General features: G+C 39.2%; 1 protein-coding gene across 2 annotated transcripts in view; it reads left to right on the forward strand.

Annotated features, from left to right (window-relative positions):
- Positions 1 to 1,309: 1,309 nt before the first annotated feature.
- The window catches only part of ctbp2l (C-terminal binding protein 2, like), a 104,121-nt gene continuing 89,443 nt past the window's right edge, over positions 1,310 to 15,987 (forward strand). For both annotated transcript variants that reach the window (XM_041973141.1, XM_041973143.1), the window contains exon 1: positions 1,310 to 1,638. The gene's annotated coding sequence lies outside the window, so the exon portion shown is untranslated. The remainder of the gene's footprint in view (positions 1,639 to 15,987) is intronic.

Raw genomic sequence — 15,987 nt, forward strand, 5'->3', positions numbered from 1 at the left:
CTGTGGAACAGCTTGCCAGAGAACCTCAGGGCTGCAGAGACTGTTGTTGTTTTTAAAAAGAGGCCCAAGACCTACCTTTTTAGCTTAGCTTTTAACTGAATTCAATTTGATCTTATCTTACTGTCTAATTCCTAATAAAATCTAATAAAATCTAGTTGTGCGGCTGTAGCTCAAGAGGCAGAACCATTGTCTTCCAACTGGTAGGTTGGTGGATCGATTCCAGGCTTTCCCTGACTACATGTCAAAGTGTCCTTGGGCAAGACACTTAACCCCATGTTGCCTCCCAGTGTGCATATTGGGGATGTGAATGGGTGAGTGTGAGTACAAGTCCATTTAATTCATGTTTTATTTTTTATGTTATTTTATTCTATTTCATTACATTTTTTTTAGCACATTATTTTATGAAGTCTTTATGTGTTTATTTATTTAACTTCAGTGTTTTCCTCATGAGGATCCTTTGCACCGGGAGCAATGTCTCTCAGTCTGGGGGTTGTTCCCACAGTGATCGCCCTTAACTGGACAGCTGGGGGTCCTGCACTGCAGCCCTACGGCTGTGGTGTGGACTCTGGCCTGCCCTGGTGTGATCAGATCCCTAAGACATTGTTTTCTCACAGCAGCATCAAGTCAGAAATTAATTACTTTTAATATCTTCATTCTAAGAGACAGAAATTAGGGAGTTCATGTTTGTATAGAATGGGGGGACGGCTCTGTTTGTGCATGTGTGTGACTGTAAATGAAAGAGCTAATAATGAATAATGGTTTTTAAATTGCTATGTTACTTACTTTGGCGTGTGAAGGCTTGTTTTACTTTATGCTTTACAAAACTACAAAATGCCGTCACAAACTTTTTTCCACATTACCTGCTTCCACAAAATAAACACGCATAAACTGTTTTTACCATGTAAAGCATGACATCATCACATGACAAGAAAAGTTTCAGTGTAATTAAATGGAGGTTTTAATCTCTAGCCAGCATGATTTCAGAGGTAAGAAATATTTGTTTTTTGTAAATAAAAGTTATCTCTAAATACTCCACAGACTTCTATCTCCAAAGCCGAATAACTGAGTTATTGATTATTTTGAGTTAAAAACTTAATATCACTGAAGAAGAACCCAAAATATTATATTTGACCTCATCATTTGTTCTAAACATGTGAGCAGAAGGTGATGTTTGTGTGTGATGTGGAAGAGGAGGAGGAAAGGAGAGAGGGGGGGTTCTTCCTCGTCTTGGTTTATGTCATTGGTTTAAACGACCCAAGACCCCGCCTTGATAAAAAAAAGGAGAGTTAGACAGACTACAGCCAAAGAGAGACAGGGAGCGAGAAAGAGGGGGAGGAAAAAATAAAGCGGTGAAACAGTTAGACACCTACTCGGCGTTTATGCTCCGCCGTATTTTAATAAACAAGGACTCGGTGTTTAACACATCGCAGCCTGTTCCTTGTTAGGCTATTCCTTCTCTGCTATCAGCTCATTTCTTCCCGCCTGCTGGAAAGAAGCCGCACGGAGGATTAATAAGGTGGAATCAGGTTTACTCCAAAAATCTTCGCATGAAACATTTGTCCTGAAGCGGATGATGCTGCTGCCGACGAGTGCCTAAAACTCGGCTTCTCAACTTAAGATTACACATCGTTCATCCAGGTAAGACTGCGGTGCAGCGCTGCAAGACGCATGTACTCGTTTTATTCAGTTTGGGCTATAAAATGAGAGTTGTTTTGGACCGGCTGCTGTCGGATTTCAGGTCCGCATACGGCTCTGACCATGTGTCCACCTTACTGCGCCATGAAGATGGGGAATGGACTGGTGGGCTGTAACATCCACAAACGTTGACCACGTTAAAGCTGCCCTAACAAACACGGACACGAATACCCTGCGTTGTTTTTAACCTCCTGTGCTAACATTATGTCCTTAATTTTTTTGCACGGAAATGGGTTTTAAAGCTAAGACGCGGGGACTAGATTGTTTTTGCACGCAATGATCCCATACGGAGTGTGTGTGTATGTGTGTCGGTTAAAAGAAAATAGGAAGTACATTAGTAGCCGGAGCGTGTGTGTGTGTGCTGAGCGGTTGTGGAGTTCAGCTTTTGCAACAAGAGTATCCTCGCTCATAAATCCTCTCATATCGCACGCTTGATCCGAATGAGTGAGTTTTGTGGGCAGGGGAAGACGTCATCCTGTGTAATCCTATGCTGCTTAGCCTTTACGTCTTATCAAATAAGAAAAGAAAGAAAGAAAAGTTCACACAATCTTCTGTCCAGTCTGCATCATATGTCACTGACCTTTCACACCTACATACTGTTGCACAATTTTAAAACTCTTGAGGAGCTATGAGGAAACTGCAGCACATCATCACACAGAATCATAGGCTCTTTTATCTTAGTTTTTTTTCATATAAAGAATCAACAAACAATGGGATAGATCAAACACCTGCATGTGGTGCCTCCCAGGGAATCACACCTGTAAGAAGTTAGTGGTTAAGTATGCATATAGTTATGTGTAGGTGATTGAAGCTTGTGAGAAAGAACATGAAGTGAATGAAAAGTGCAGCTAAACATCCTCTTGTTTCATTAGATTGCCCTCTAACCTGATCTCCTGGAGTTTCCATGATTTTGGAAACACTTGGAACAAATCTTTCGGCTACAGTTTTTTAGTTACAGAGCTGTTAATGCCAGTGAGGATTTAGTGTCACAGCTGACAGTGTAAACTCAAAAAAGCTGGTAAGTAAACTACATCTTCTGTTCACAGCCAGCGTATGAATGAGCTGCTAATTGCCTTGTGTTAACTTGTTAATTACACACTCTAGTGAGTACTCTTACATATTATACACCAATTAATTCAGCACTGACTCAGAAAATAACAACAAAAGTTGTTTTTGGTGAATGGAAAACTAGATTTACACCAAATTGTTAGATTTCCATCCTCCCGACAGATCATGCCAAATTTCATCTTGTCATAATCAATGCAAATTATTTGGTGTCTGCATGCTAAATAAGACATGACCTTGGTAGCGTGGCTCTTTGTCTTTATTATGAGCCCCTGTGTGCATGTATTAGATCAGGAAGGGGAGGGGTGTGTGTGCTTGAAGGACTTTAATGCCACTACAGATGTGTGCAGCCTGGACATCTGCTCTGTTGTGAGCCATTGACAAGGAAGTGGTTAAGGCGGTGGGCAGATCAGTTTGACAGAGCTCTTTTGTCAAAAAGCTCAAATTTAACAGCTCAAGTCACAAGAGCAGCAGGGATGGGATCAGAACACTGAGCAGTATTCTTTCTCCTCACATGCCAGGTACATTCACAATTATGACGGGTCCACAGTATATTGTTCTTTTCCCAATTGGAGGACCAATTCCTCATTCATAACCAATAAACCTGCCATACATAAGTTGAGATAGAAACACTTTTTTCTTTTTGTTTGCACATATGAATCAGTATTATCACTCAGAGTAAGGACCGACACGTTTCCACAGAGGAAATTGAACAGACTCGCTCAGTCGACCCGGTGAAGAGGCTGCCCTCTGCCAGCCTCTCCTGTGTTGCTGAGCAGCACCCTATCACTCAAGACAATTGAACGTCTCTGAGGGGACCTCTGTTAGCCCCGTGCAATATTTATTACCATCCATCATCCCGAGACTCCTGCTCTGCGGGTGAATAACAGTGGCTGCTAAGTTCTGTGTTAAAAAGTTCCCTCGCCAACGACCATTAGAGGGGGGATTTATGAGAGCGGCTTCCCTAGAAGTGCTGTGGAAGCGAGACGGAGCATGTTTCAGAGTCACTGCATACCCTCTGGGCTGTGGAACTAAATATGTCGTGGATATAATTCTGACTGGGGCTGTGCTAGTTGAAGAACTGCTTGAACTTCTCATTCCCACTTTTTTTTCTTGAGTGCATTTAGTGCTTAATTAGACTAAAATTGAAACCTCAAATATCATCAGATATTTTTTTGGGGGTGGGGTTGGACTGCTCTGGAGCATTTTTCTGGCATAAATCCATCCACTGCATCATACGTTTTAAGTCCAGCATAATAAGTGCAAAGAGAAAACAAATACTTCTCTGTCTTCTGTGAAATTATTTTCTTTGTATCAAATGTTTCCTGCAGCAGAGATAGTAATGATCTAATATTCACTATAGTCTTTAAAAAGTGTTGTGTAATGTATGCATACTGCCCTACTGAGCTGGTAAATCCTAGCCCCATGTCCTTTGAGTGAGCTTGAATGCACACTGTGGGAAAATTAGTACATCTGTATGTGCTCATTGCTTCTCGATGTAGTCTTCAATCCTGTAGAGAGGAGAGAGATGCTTTCCAGTCAGTGAAGGTGGTTTGTTTGTCAGTTGAAAACAATTGTGATGAACCTAAAAGGAGGTGAAGCTTCAGGGACAGGGCAACACTGTAAATGAATGTGTTACCGAAGTTCTTTTAGGTCAATTTAATATGTGTTTTTAATTGGTCTCTGAAGGGTAAGATTTCTCCTCTCCTTTGTGCCTTCCTCAAAAGTGTCTGTGTGATGTGACTGTGTTGAGCAGAGGAGCCCGGGAGCAGTGGTGTTCATTTGAAGCCCGCTGAACGTGCTCATTATCTCCAACTAAAGGCAAGATTGATTTAGCTGAAAGCTGGAGTAATTTTTAAACCAATGCATAAAAAAAAACACACAGAGGTAGAAATAAAAAACCGATCAAGACCATAAGCCTTGCCCTGGAATTGCGCTTGGCCAAAGCGGACAACTTTAAAACAGTGGCAGCTACTTAGCATCTTAACTTCTCTGAGCAATTTAAAGTGTCATTACTCAGCCGAAGCTTCTCCCTTTTCTCTCCCTCATGATTCCTCCTACCTTTTCGAAATGGTATATTGAAAAGATATCTCAAAGATACTCTCTACCTGACATTCCTATTCTTTGCCTTTGTTTTCTTTTGCAGCATTCTACATGTTCCCCCTTTTTTTTTGCTGCGGGAGTGTTCGTGTGAAAAAGATGGGAGTGGGACTATGAGATTTTTTTTTTCTGCTGTCATTGCTTACTCCCCCTTCGCTATAATTTCATTGACAGCAGCAGCGATTGTGTTCTCCGAAGCTACTCGGGAGTAAAGGATAATTAGAACCATGAATGTCTTTTTCATTGTAAAGGAGAAAGTGGGACCCTGTGCCAGAGCTATTCTCTGTACTATACAAAGGGCTAAGATCCAGCGATAGGGCTTGTATAAGAGATCTACAGTATACTCTAACACAAACAGATGTATTTTATTCTGGCTGAAACCCCAAGAGCTGAATCTTGTGGTTATGTGGCGAGCAGATAGGATTTTTTTCTTCTGTTATTTGACTGAATGTAACAGCCACTCTGTGCTTTTTTTTTTTTTTACCTTGCACCACTCTACATTAGTATCAGGGGAGAGTGAGGTGGCAGTGTAATAAAGTGAAAGTACATAGTCTCTCAGTTATGTAAAAGGTCAAGTAACGCTTATGTTGGCCTCTGTTGACCATGTCAAAGACAGTCTTGTTAGTGTTAAGGCACGGTGCAGCCTAGCAAAGCGCCAGCATAGCTATTAGTTGTTAATTATTTTCTTACAACTTAATACACTTTCATTTAATGCATATTAATTGATGTGCCTCTGAATTTGCACTCACCATAATCCACCAAGGATTTCTGAAAGGCAAGCACAAAAGGATTTTATTATCTTAAGGAGGAAGTGGTCTTTTGGGATGTAAAGTGCCCCTGCTCAATTGTGTATTACATTATGAAACAGACATAAGTGAAATGAAATTACAACGTATCATCAGGCCGGTGAAGGATCCTATTGAATAATTACCTCAGCAGAGCCATTGTTGTAATGTTAAACTTGCTCTTTTGGATGTGACGGAGGGAGGGTTTTATGAAGTCCTCATCTAAGGGAGTAACAAGCTGTTTCAAGGTTAAACTGTGTGAAGGCCAAATGTTTGGGGAGGGTGGATTAATTTCATGTCCCATAATGTGATTTGCAATATCTCCTCCTCTCCTGCCCTTGGTTTCTTTGGAGATGTGCAAGCCTGATGAGAGCTGAAAGCAGGGGGGCTGCTGTAGTGATCTCTTGCATTTATAAGTGTTTACAGGGCTACTAAACAGAATTATGAGAGATGGTGCATGCTTACAAATTCACCATCATTCCCAGATATCTGTCTCATTACTGAATACAAGTAAGTAACTAAGTCACGTATAGCCTTTTAAATGCATAAAACAAGTCAAGCAAAGGATGGGAGGTGGTTCCAAAAAAATCACAGTGCACCGTTAATTGTAAGGCAGGCTATCAGGACAGGAGGAAGACCACCATAGAAACAGATCGCTTGCTGCTTAATCAGTCTGAGCAGCCTGGTTATACTCAACTCTGCTACATGATATCTGCAGCTTGTTGTGTCTGTACATTGGGCCAGGTAATGAAACTGTTGCTCATCATGGTAAACTTTTATTTTTAAATATAGATGTCGCCGCAGATATGCATGCATTTCATACAGCACCAGTGAAGATACATTTTAACTTTGCATTATGTATTCAATATGAGGAACTGATAAAATCAGAGATAAAAGGTTCTGCAGCTAGTGAGTGGGTGGGATGTAGGCTTTTAAAAAGGAGGGGGTGGGTGATGCTGGTAGCTTTTCTGCCCATCACTTATAGCAAACCTTTGTGATTGAAGTGAAGTGAAAGTCTTTAAAAACAGCTGCTTAGGTTTAGCTTGTGAGCAGAATGATGCCTGCTGCGCATTTTCATTTCACCATTTCATCAAAACTTTGTCCAGTTCTGATAATTGACAGTTAATTGGAAAAACAGTAATGGATAGAAAACGGGGTTTAAAGGACTGACAGTGAGGTGAAGTTGTGTCCATCATTTAATCCAAAAGAGAGTTTGTCTCAACAAAAGATCCAGTTTTAACTATTGTTTTTGGTTCCAGTTGAGAATTGACTTTTCAGGTACCAAATCCTTTTTTTTTTTCAGGTTTTACTCACCGGCCAGTTCAAACTTAGGTTTGGGAACTGGCACTGGCATGGTGCAAGCCTGCATTGAGTCATTCATTTGAGTAAGGTGTGTTAAAGTATGGAAAGCTCTAGTACATGCAGGGCAGTGGTCCTGAGGACTAGGGCGATTATCTTGTCTTCGATTCGATTCAGCGATCATGATGTGTTGCCTCTTCATTTTTCTTTATCACTGCACATTGCTACTTTCTTTATCAATGAATACAAGCAGTCAGAAATGAACTCCCTGTTTATTTATAATTATTTCAAATATCAATGAGTGTCCTGATATTGACAATCATCATAAACAGGTAAAGAATTATGTTATCTTGAACTTCATTATTGAACTTTATTTTCCCATTGCTGGAAAATCAAGAAACACTACTATAATGTGACACTGTTATCAAAATTTCTTGCAGTAAAGCAGAGTGTTTTGTCCCTTCAGTCTTTCCGTAGTTAAGTTAGAACGTTAGAAACATTAGTTAGAAAATGAAAGTTAATTCTAGTCAGTCTGTAACTGAACACAGAGAATATTGTTAAGGTAAAAATTTGGTGATGGAGAAAGTTTTTTAAATAGTTTTAGTCCCTTCGCGCATGCTAACCGCTAGCTTGTCAATGTTTTTTTTTTGCATAGACGTTAGCATTAAGCTGACTTGGTTTTTATATATTTAAATGTGTAAACTTAAAAATTATGTGTGAAATACGTAAAAAAAATAAAAAATTTTCAGTGAGAAACTGATGTATTTTCTGTATGTTTGCTTAGCATTACAGTTTTCCTAAGTGAGGGTGTCAAAACGAATTCAGCCTCTGATCTGCGGAGCTGTTGCAGCCGGCTAGATCACGCCACACATGCAAGCAGCAGCAGAATCTATACATTACATTATTTTAATCAATTATATTCTGTTGCTGCATCCACACAGAATCGTTCACATCCGCATCATGATGCATCGTAGAAACAACTAAACTCAACACTCCTACCGAGGACCAGGATTGAGAAACACTGGGCACGATTCAGGTACACTCTGTGAAACACCATTAAGAGTCTCCATGGTTCTGCAACTGTCCTGCGATGGCATTTCACATAGCTACACAAGTGTGTATCTACATGTTGATGCCACATGAAGGACATGTGTGGTCATAGTCGATAAAGAATAAGTTTTGTGGAAGAGTGAAGCTAAAGGTAGTCGGCTTTCTGGTGGATGCAGATGGATACACTTACAGGCAAACAAAAAGTGGACACAGAGGTGGATAAAATCTTAAGGCAGTCAGAAGGTGATGATGTTGTTCAGCAGAGCTTTTTGCCGTAGTGCAGTGCTGTCTTATAAAGATCCTGATTGCTCTTGGTGGCATTATCATTTGGGGTGTTGGTTGAAAAAACAAACATTGGAAAATGTTCGTTCATTTGTCATTTCTGAATTTTTATGCTGTCCTCTTGTGAAATTAGCAGTCTTTTATATTGATTTTGTTTTGGTGTCCGTTGCATGACTTTAAAACTGTGAGTAGATTCAAATCAAATCAAATCAAACTTTATTTATAAAGCCCTTTTCATACCAAAGGCAATACACTTAATACTCTTGACCCTCATCAGCAAAAAATAAACATCTCTCTTTTGGCTGCGGTGCATCAGAGCTGTTGTTCCTCTTCTTCCTGGTTTTCAGCAGAAGCTATAATTATTGAGCTCAGTTTCACCTTGTCTTTCAAAGCATTAGCTGTGCTTTTTTTTAATTTTCAGGCCGTATCCTCTCTCAGTTTACCTTGGCCAGTTTAGTTAGTTTTCTAAATTGACATTTCACTTTAAATGAAGATTTATTAAGTGCTTTACAGAAGGTTTACTTTAAGATAATCTTTGGTGAAAAAAATTTACTTGGCTTCACTTTTTATAGCGTGCAAAGTAGCATCTCGCAGCAAATACAGAACATGCACGCTCCCTCATTAAGTACCTTACAACATTGGCAAGAGCCTTTTTCAGCACAGAATTTTACATGTTTGAGACATTTATTGCAGCTGTGAAAACTTTCCACAAGTCCTCGCTCGAGTGCGTTAAAAACACCTCATGTGGAGTTTTGGCATTTGCTTTCAAGCTTGACTTCTTTAAACGTATTCTTTCCCCTGCATGTAATCTATAGCAACACCGAGGCAGCCCTGTAGTGCTGTTGTCTTCCTGAAAGTGAAGTTAGTCAGAGAAATAAAAAAAAAAAAACACCTTTCTCCTCCTCCTTTCCTTTTCTTGTTTTTTTCTACACATATCCATCTCCATTCCTGTTCTACCCTAGTGAAGGTCTCACTGCTTATGTAATGTGTCTAAACATTTGTGCAGCATTATGAGAAGTCAGGCATGCCAAAACTGTGCAAAATGTCCCTCTGTGCACCCCATAGAGGTGGGACAGATGGCAGTCCTCATTCCCAGCCTTGTAAAACTGCCTATGACAGGAGAGATGGCAAATGTGCAGCTAAAATAGGGCAGTGGTAGCTACTGCTTTACAGACAGTGGTGGACACAGTTGCATGCACCCTCATCAGTGGGTTGTTTATTATCAAAACCATAAAGCATCAAACTTTGATGCTTTCTGTTTTCCCTTAAACTTTTAATTACAATGTAGTGGGAACTGATGGAAGAGTCTTGAAAAAAATTCTACACACTGTAATTGCACACTGTCACCTCACTCCACCTGCGATCCAGATTTTGGCTCACCTATAACAAAGGCTATCAGATTCTCACATTAGATCATCCATCACATTGTAAAAGAAGGTGACCTGGAGTTGTTTTCTAATTCACTCGTTAATCACCGCCTCAGCAGAGTGCCGGGCACTTTCACTTTGTTCCCCTTAACAACTCTCTGGGCAGAGTCCATTACTGAGTAAACAGAAAGCGAAACAAAGAAGAAATGAATGAAGATGCCCAGTGCCGAACCCCCAGAGGTGAGATCAAATGGCAGGCTCTCTGATGATGAGGTATGTTTATAGCTGACACTCTATTAAGAGGAGGCTCTTCCCTGCTGGCTCATAATGAACGTCTACCTTCTGAAATGGTTCTTCCAAAGCTTTTTTTCTTCCTCTGAATTATGGGTCATTTTCATCAGAGTGTGTCCTAATTGTGCTCAGCAGTGAGTCAGAGAAAGAGCCACTGATGAAGAGGATGAGTTTTAAGCTAACTTGGCAAGGTGACTATCTTATAGCGGCATTAGCTGTGTGGATAGGAGTACATCTTGACCACCGGTTTCCCCTTTGTATGTTAATAACAGCCTGTTTTGTCCTTGGAGGATGATATTTCAGGCCTGAACTCTTCTTCTTTTCTCTGTGTGCATGGTAACGCCTCCTCCAGATGTCCCCCACCGCGGGAGGCTGAGGCACATGCAAGAAGCTTACTGCTAACCACACACACACAAACCCAAACACACATGGACATGCTCTAGGATCACCTCTGGAGGCGGCCACCTCAGATGACCTGTTACGAAATATCAGTGTATGGGCTGCAGAGCAAAAGTGTGTTGTTTCTGTGAAGATGAGAGTTAAATATTGCTGACAAAAAGGGCAGTGTGTATGTGTGTGTAGTGCAGAAAGAAAAAGAAAACATCTCAGGAAGGAGAGTGTTTTCGTAAATTACAGACAATGTACCATCTGCACACGGCAGGGTGTATGAGCGACACTGGACCACTGCTGTGGGGAACTATTGCATTGTTATTAAATGGCTGTTGCCTCACTGGCAGCCATATTAAAGGCTCAGATCCTGTGCCTGATGCAAGGCAGTGAAGAGGAAATATGTGAAGGTGTGTGGGGGGGGAAGGACCCCAATCCAGTCTGGCCTTCTGGACATCTTGACACAATGTGCAGTCAAACTTATTGAACCTCAAAAGGTACAACAAGGACATATTTCTCTTCCTCCTTTAACTCCTCGAACCTCCCAGTACTCGCCTGCTACTTCTACCTGCTCAGCGTCTTCTACACAGACAGCCACATTGTCTTTTAACATTCAAATGTTCTCCATGCTCACTGTCATAACTCAGGATGCGCTTCATCCCTCAAGATGTTCCTCTGCAAAATTAATTTAATCTTCCACTTGCCCATAAGATCTATCTCCTTTCATGGCTGAATAGTCTGGATCCACTTCTGCTGTAGCAGTGTTTTGACTTATTGATACAATGTGTCCTTTGTGCATACCGAACTAGAGGGAGATAGTTCATGAAATGCCACTGAAGAGTAAGAGTTGATTAGCTCCTTTTGCTTTCCTTCGTCTCATTCCTTCACATTCAGGGCAGGAAAAGGACTCGTGAGATTGCACACACTGCTTACGGTTTCTCGTTAACTTTCTTTGTGGCAGAGGATATTAAAATTATGTGGAACTTGAATGCATGATTGCTGCATTAATTCTCACCTATGCAGGCTTTTTGTGAAAGTCTGCTTGTTGCTTAGGGAAGAATTTTCCATTAAGAAATATCTGAACTATACATGTTTTTGACCCCATAAACTGAAGGCTTTATCAACACTTGTTAAAAAGTGAATAAGCTGGTGAGAAATTGTCAAATTATTTTAACCTTATCCTGTCCAGCATCATAGCAAGCAGAATGATGCTCTGGCTACAATGAACTGGACAAGTTATGAATTTTTGTCTGAAATAGATATATGTGTACAGACACAGTGGTGTTACATGACATCTATAACATATAAGCTTGTAGCTGCTATGTTCCCTAAACAGTCAGCATATGCCACTGGGAGAACACAAAATGAATTTCTTTGTCTTTATTTATTTTTTCAGCATACTTGTTTTCTTGTATAGTTTTGAAATAAAACGATGCACGAAGTGATTGGCTAGTACTAGAATTAAGTTTAACCTGATATGACTAGTAACTTTGAAAGAATAGAAGCATGTTGGACTGTTAAAAGTTAAATTCATAAGTCAAAATCTAAGAGTAAAAATGAAAGTTGGCTCTATTTCAACTTTAACTTTATTCCCACCTTATTATAATAAAAGCATTTTTAGATTAGATTAGAAAGTTTATTTGAACATGATGACAAATATAAAAACAAAAATGGAAATAAAAATAAAATATATGACCAAAAAAATGAAAACAGTTCAAACGGAGCATAAGCTTAGATACCCCCCCCCAGTAATTTACAACAATCTTCAGATATTATACCATTTCACAATTACTACTAGACACTAAATAATCTTATTAAAACAATAGTGCTAATAACAACATTCAGTCTATAAAATCAATATCTCTTCATAACACGTTTTTATCAGTGAACTATGGAACTATATAATAATAATAGTTGTGCTAACAATACAGTAATAATAATTATAGTGATACCATTTAGTAATATTGTCCTTATTGTGTTACATAATCTATAATTTAGTCTTAACAAGGGCTGCAGGATATGTTAAAAGTTTATAGTTATCAAGATGTTTGATACCATTATTCTAAAGACAGCCGGCTTATCACAGTGATTTTTGTGGATGTTCTACAAACACAGTAGCATGCACAGGTGCAGAGGTTGCTGCTTAACCAGATCAGATATATTCAAACAGCTGCTGAGGTAAAGGATGCTGTAACTGATAGAATGCAGTGGGCTTTATAGATGACTGAGCAACATTGCTACAGCGCTATCCCAGATGATTTGTCCAAATGTAGCTATGGTGGCAGAGCTCTTTTGATTTTAGGACACAGCAACATCTCTTAGAGGAAATAAAAAAGGGGTCTTTTTACTGTTGCAGGAAAAAAAAAGTTGTTGACTGATAAAATGCTGCTAAAAAATGAACGTGCATATACGTGCTGGGCAGTCCTTGTAAAATGTGCAGTCAAGTAACTGTCAGATCAGTGGCTCAGTCGGTTCTTTCCTACTCCAGCTACTGTGCGAGGAGTGAATTTGTGAATGCCCATAAATATGCATGCATGCTTGAACTCCTGACAAAAGTTTCCAAGGCCCTGATTTTTTTTTGGAAGCCGTCTTCCTGCTTGACAGAACCTGACATTTGGAAAGGTCTATGAGGAGGATTTGTTTGTGACTGCTTCAAATTACAGTGGCACAGAGGAAACTGGAGAAGGAGGAGGGGGATGCAGGGATTGAGGAAGAAAATGGTTCCTGCTTATTTAAATGTCACTTCAGCGAGGTGAATGTGTAAGCTCCTCTTCTTTTTCAAGCATTGCATAGGCATGTCTCACAATGGAAAAAACATTGCTTGCCATCTTTTATTCTGTGTGTGTCTCTCTCCATCATTCTGTTTGGCTGAGGCTGTGTTATTGGCAGAAGGCTTTAAGCCTTGTGAAGCTTTGCCAGCATCTTGACAGTAACCACAAACCATTTAGTTGTTTGTTTTGTGTAGGTACAGACTAAGGGACCAATAACTCGGTTTCTGTTTGGATTGGAGGTTTATTCTGGACTAGTGTATATATGCAGGAGAACAAAATGCATAGTAATTTTCTGGCTCACCCACTCCCCCTTGTAAATACAAGAACAAGGAAAAGTATAAAATATAATCGGTTTTTTAGTACAGTCTGGGGGAGGAACCAGACAAGGAAAATTACTGATAGGTGTGCTGCTATTTTTGCAAATCCAAAGTCATTTTTCTTATGTAATAATGTGTTTTTACAATAAAACCTGTTATTTCTTTTCAAAACTAACCGTTGGCAGTTGAATTCCACTCAAACTAAAGGACTGTAAATAATGTAACTGGAATATTCACTGGCTGCAAATGTCAATAAATAATGTGATATATTTAATGCTGGAGTCTGACATCTTCCTGAAAGGCATTTGCCCCTTTGCCTACTTTTTCATTGTGGCCTCCTTCCATAACACATTTTATTGAAGAGTTGTCTGAAAATGTGCTTTAAGAATCCAGGGCCATATGTTGACAAGCTGATTTCAAATATTAGCCTGCACACAAGTTCCCATGTTACAAAATAAAGACTTTACAATTAACTAATGTAAACAGAGTGTCTGTTTAAAAAGAGGCATTTCCTATAATTAAGCTAATCTATAGGAAAGTATGCTGCGGTGGCTCTCTTGATTAATGAAGCAATTATATAATCCATTACACTGAATTATGAATGTGCTAATGATGAGCTCATGTTGGGTAATGATTCCTGGAGTTTGCTTGTGTAAAATATGAAAAGAGAAGCAGAAAGGGCCGCTTGTGTTTGCAGATGTTCCTCTAATCACTAGGAGGTAAGGCTAAGGAGGAAAATTGTGTGAGGCTTCCTACAGAGAGTGGCAGTTCCACAATCACGGGTCATTGCTCCCCGTTGTAAAAAAAGAGAAGCCTCCTACTGTTCCCAGTAAAAGTCGATGTTGTAGATTTAAAGGTCTCCTGCTATGATTTACTTAAGTCCATGCTAATTTAAATTATTGCCGAGTGTAATTTTTGATGGCAACATTAATTATCCAATTGAGAAGGCTAAAAGACAGCTTGAAGCTTGACAGTTGGCAACTGAGCTGTCATAATGTTCTCAGCCAAAACCATAGCTGCAGACCAGTAATGTGTTCAAATTCTTCTTTTTTGTTACAGTGCTCATGATGGAGCAGATGACAAGAAATAGACTTTTCATCCTAAAAGAATGATAGTTTAGAAATAAATTTATAAGATGGATTTTTGATTGGTAATGATTTTCAGTTGTGTACACAACGGTGTGTATATGTATCTTTAGTTTGTTAGTATTTGTCAACATAGAGCCCTGCCAATAAGGGCTTTATTATTTAGTATCTAGTTATAAGTTTCTTGTAATTGTATTAGATCATGCTTTATCTTTTAGGCCTCACATCCAACATTTAAAACTTAAGCTGATTTTTTTTTTTTTTTTATTTATTATAAAATCAAGTTGTGTCTTTCATTCGAGGCCAACTAGAGGCCCAGACGTGCCTGTGCTGGATTACAGTGACCTTGTTTGCATGCATGCTTCCTCACAATGCGGTCTTTTATGGAGCTCTGAGGTTTATAACTAATTCTAACTCTCCACTGCTCATGGCGGTCAGTAGGTATTGTCTACATGTAGGGCAATATGGACCAGGAATTTATATCTTTCTGACCACAGTTTGATCACATTTTTTATTGTATTGTATTGTAAGGACAAAGGGATCACTCAAAACAAGTTTGGCTTTTATTGGAACCATAAAATGAGTAAAAGAAAAGCAACATTTCCCTCTGAACTAAATTTGTATGTAAAAAGAGAAACTGCTGTCAAATTTCAGTATCAGCTGAAAGACATCATTTCTTACTGATGGCCGATGCACCCTTTGGTGGTGTTGGAATAAACTTGAACATCACCTAAAATAAAAAAATAGAAAACGATCTTGTTGAATGAATTCAAAACAATTTTATGTGACTTAGAGGCAGGCCATTTGAGATATATAAAAATGTATTTGACATTCTCTTTCACTTGGAAATGTAATCAACCTTTAAACGATTTTTATGCATTTGTCAAATGTGTGTGTGTGTGTGTGTGTGTTGTTACTGTGCAAATGCTTTGCAGATGCTTTTCACAAAAATATAAATTGCAGAGACATTTGATCTGTGCAATTTATTCTTTTTTAAATATAAATCATAATGATACCTGATCACCAGAGACATCTTATAAACTGAGATATTTCAGAGTGGAAGTGGAAATAAACTATTTCAAAGCAGCATAGTGTTTAAACAACAGTGTACCCATGCTGGAATTTCTTACTGAAACATTAGAGTTGACGCCACAGATTTTACCTTTATAATGTATTATTTTTATTTATTTATTTATTTTTAAAGAACCCAGACTTTTAATGCATGTGTGTTTTGGTAGATGGCATCTTGCTTCCTTTGTACTCTGTTTCTACTTCTGTTACATACTCACTCTTCAAACATCAAAGTAAACAAAATGCTGTCTCTGCAGGTGGTGTTGCTTATTTAAAACATCTGGTTCTCTTAAGATTTTGGTTCTTCCACAGTACAAAGTACAGAATGGCAAAGTCTATGCTTCTGTTCAAGCAATGTCACAGAAAAATGCATCAGCCCGGTGTGTTTTCTGTTAATAAAGCTCTGCTGGGTACTGGAAATT

This window comes from Melanotaenia boesemani, chromosome 21 (assembly GCF_017639745.1).
Source record: "Melanotaenia boesemani isolate fMelBoe1 chromosome 21, fMelBoe1.pri, whole genome shotgun sequence".
In the NCBI taxonomy this organism is placed as follows: Eukaryota; Metazoa; Chordata; class Actinopteri; order Atheriniformes; family Melanotaeniidae; genus Melanotaenia; species Melanotaenia boesemani.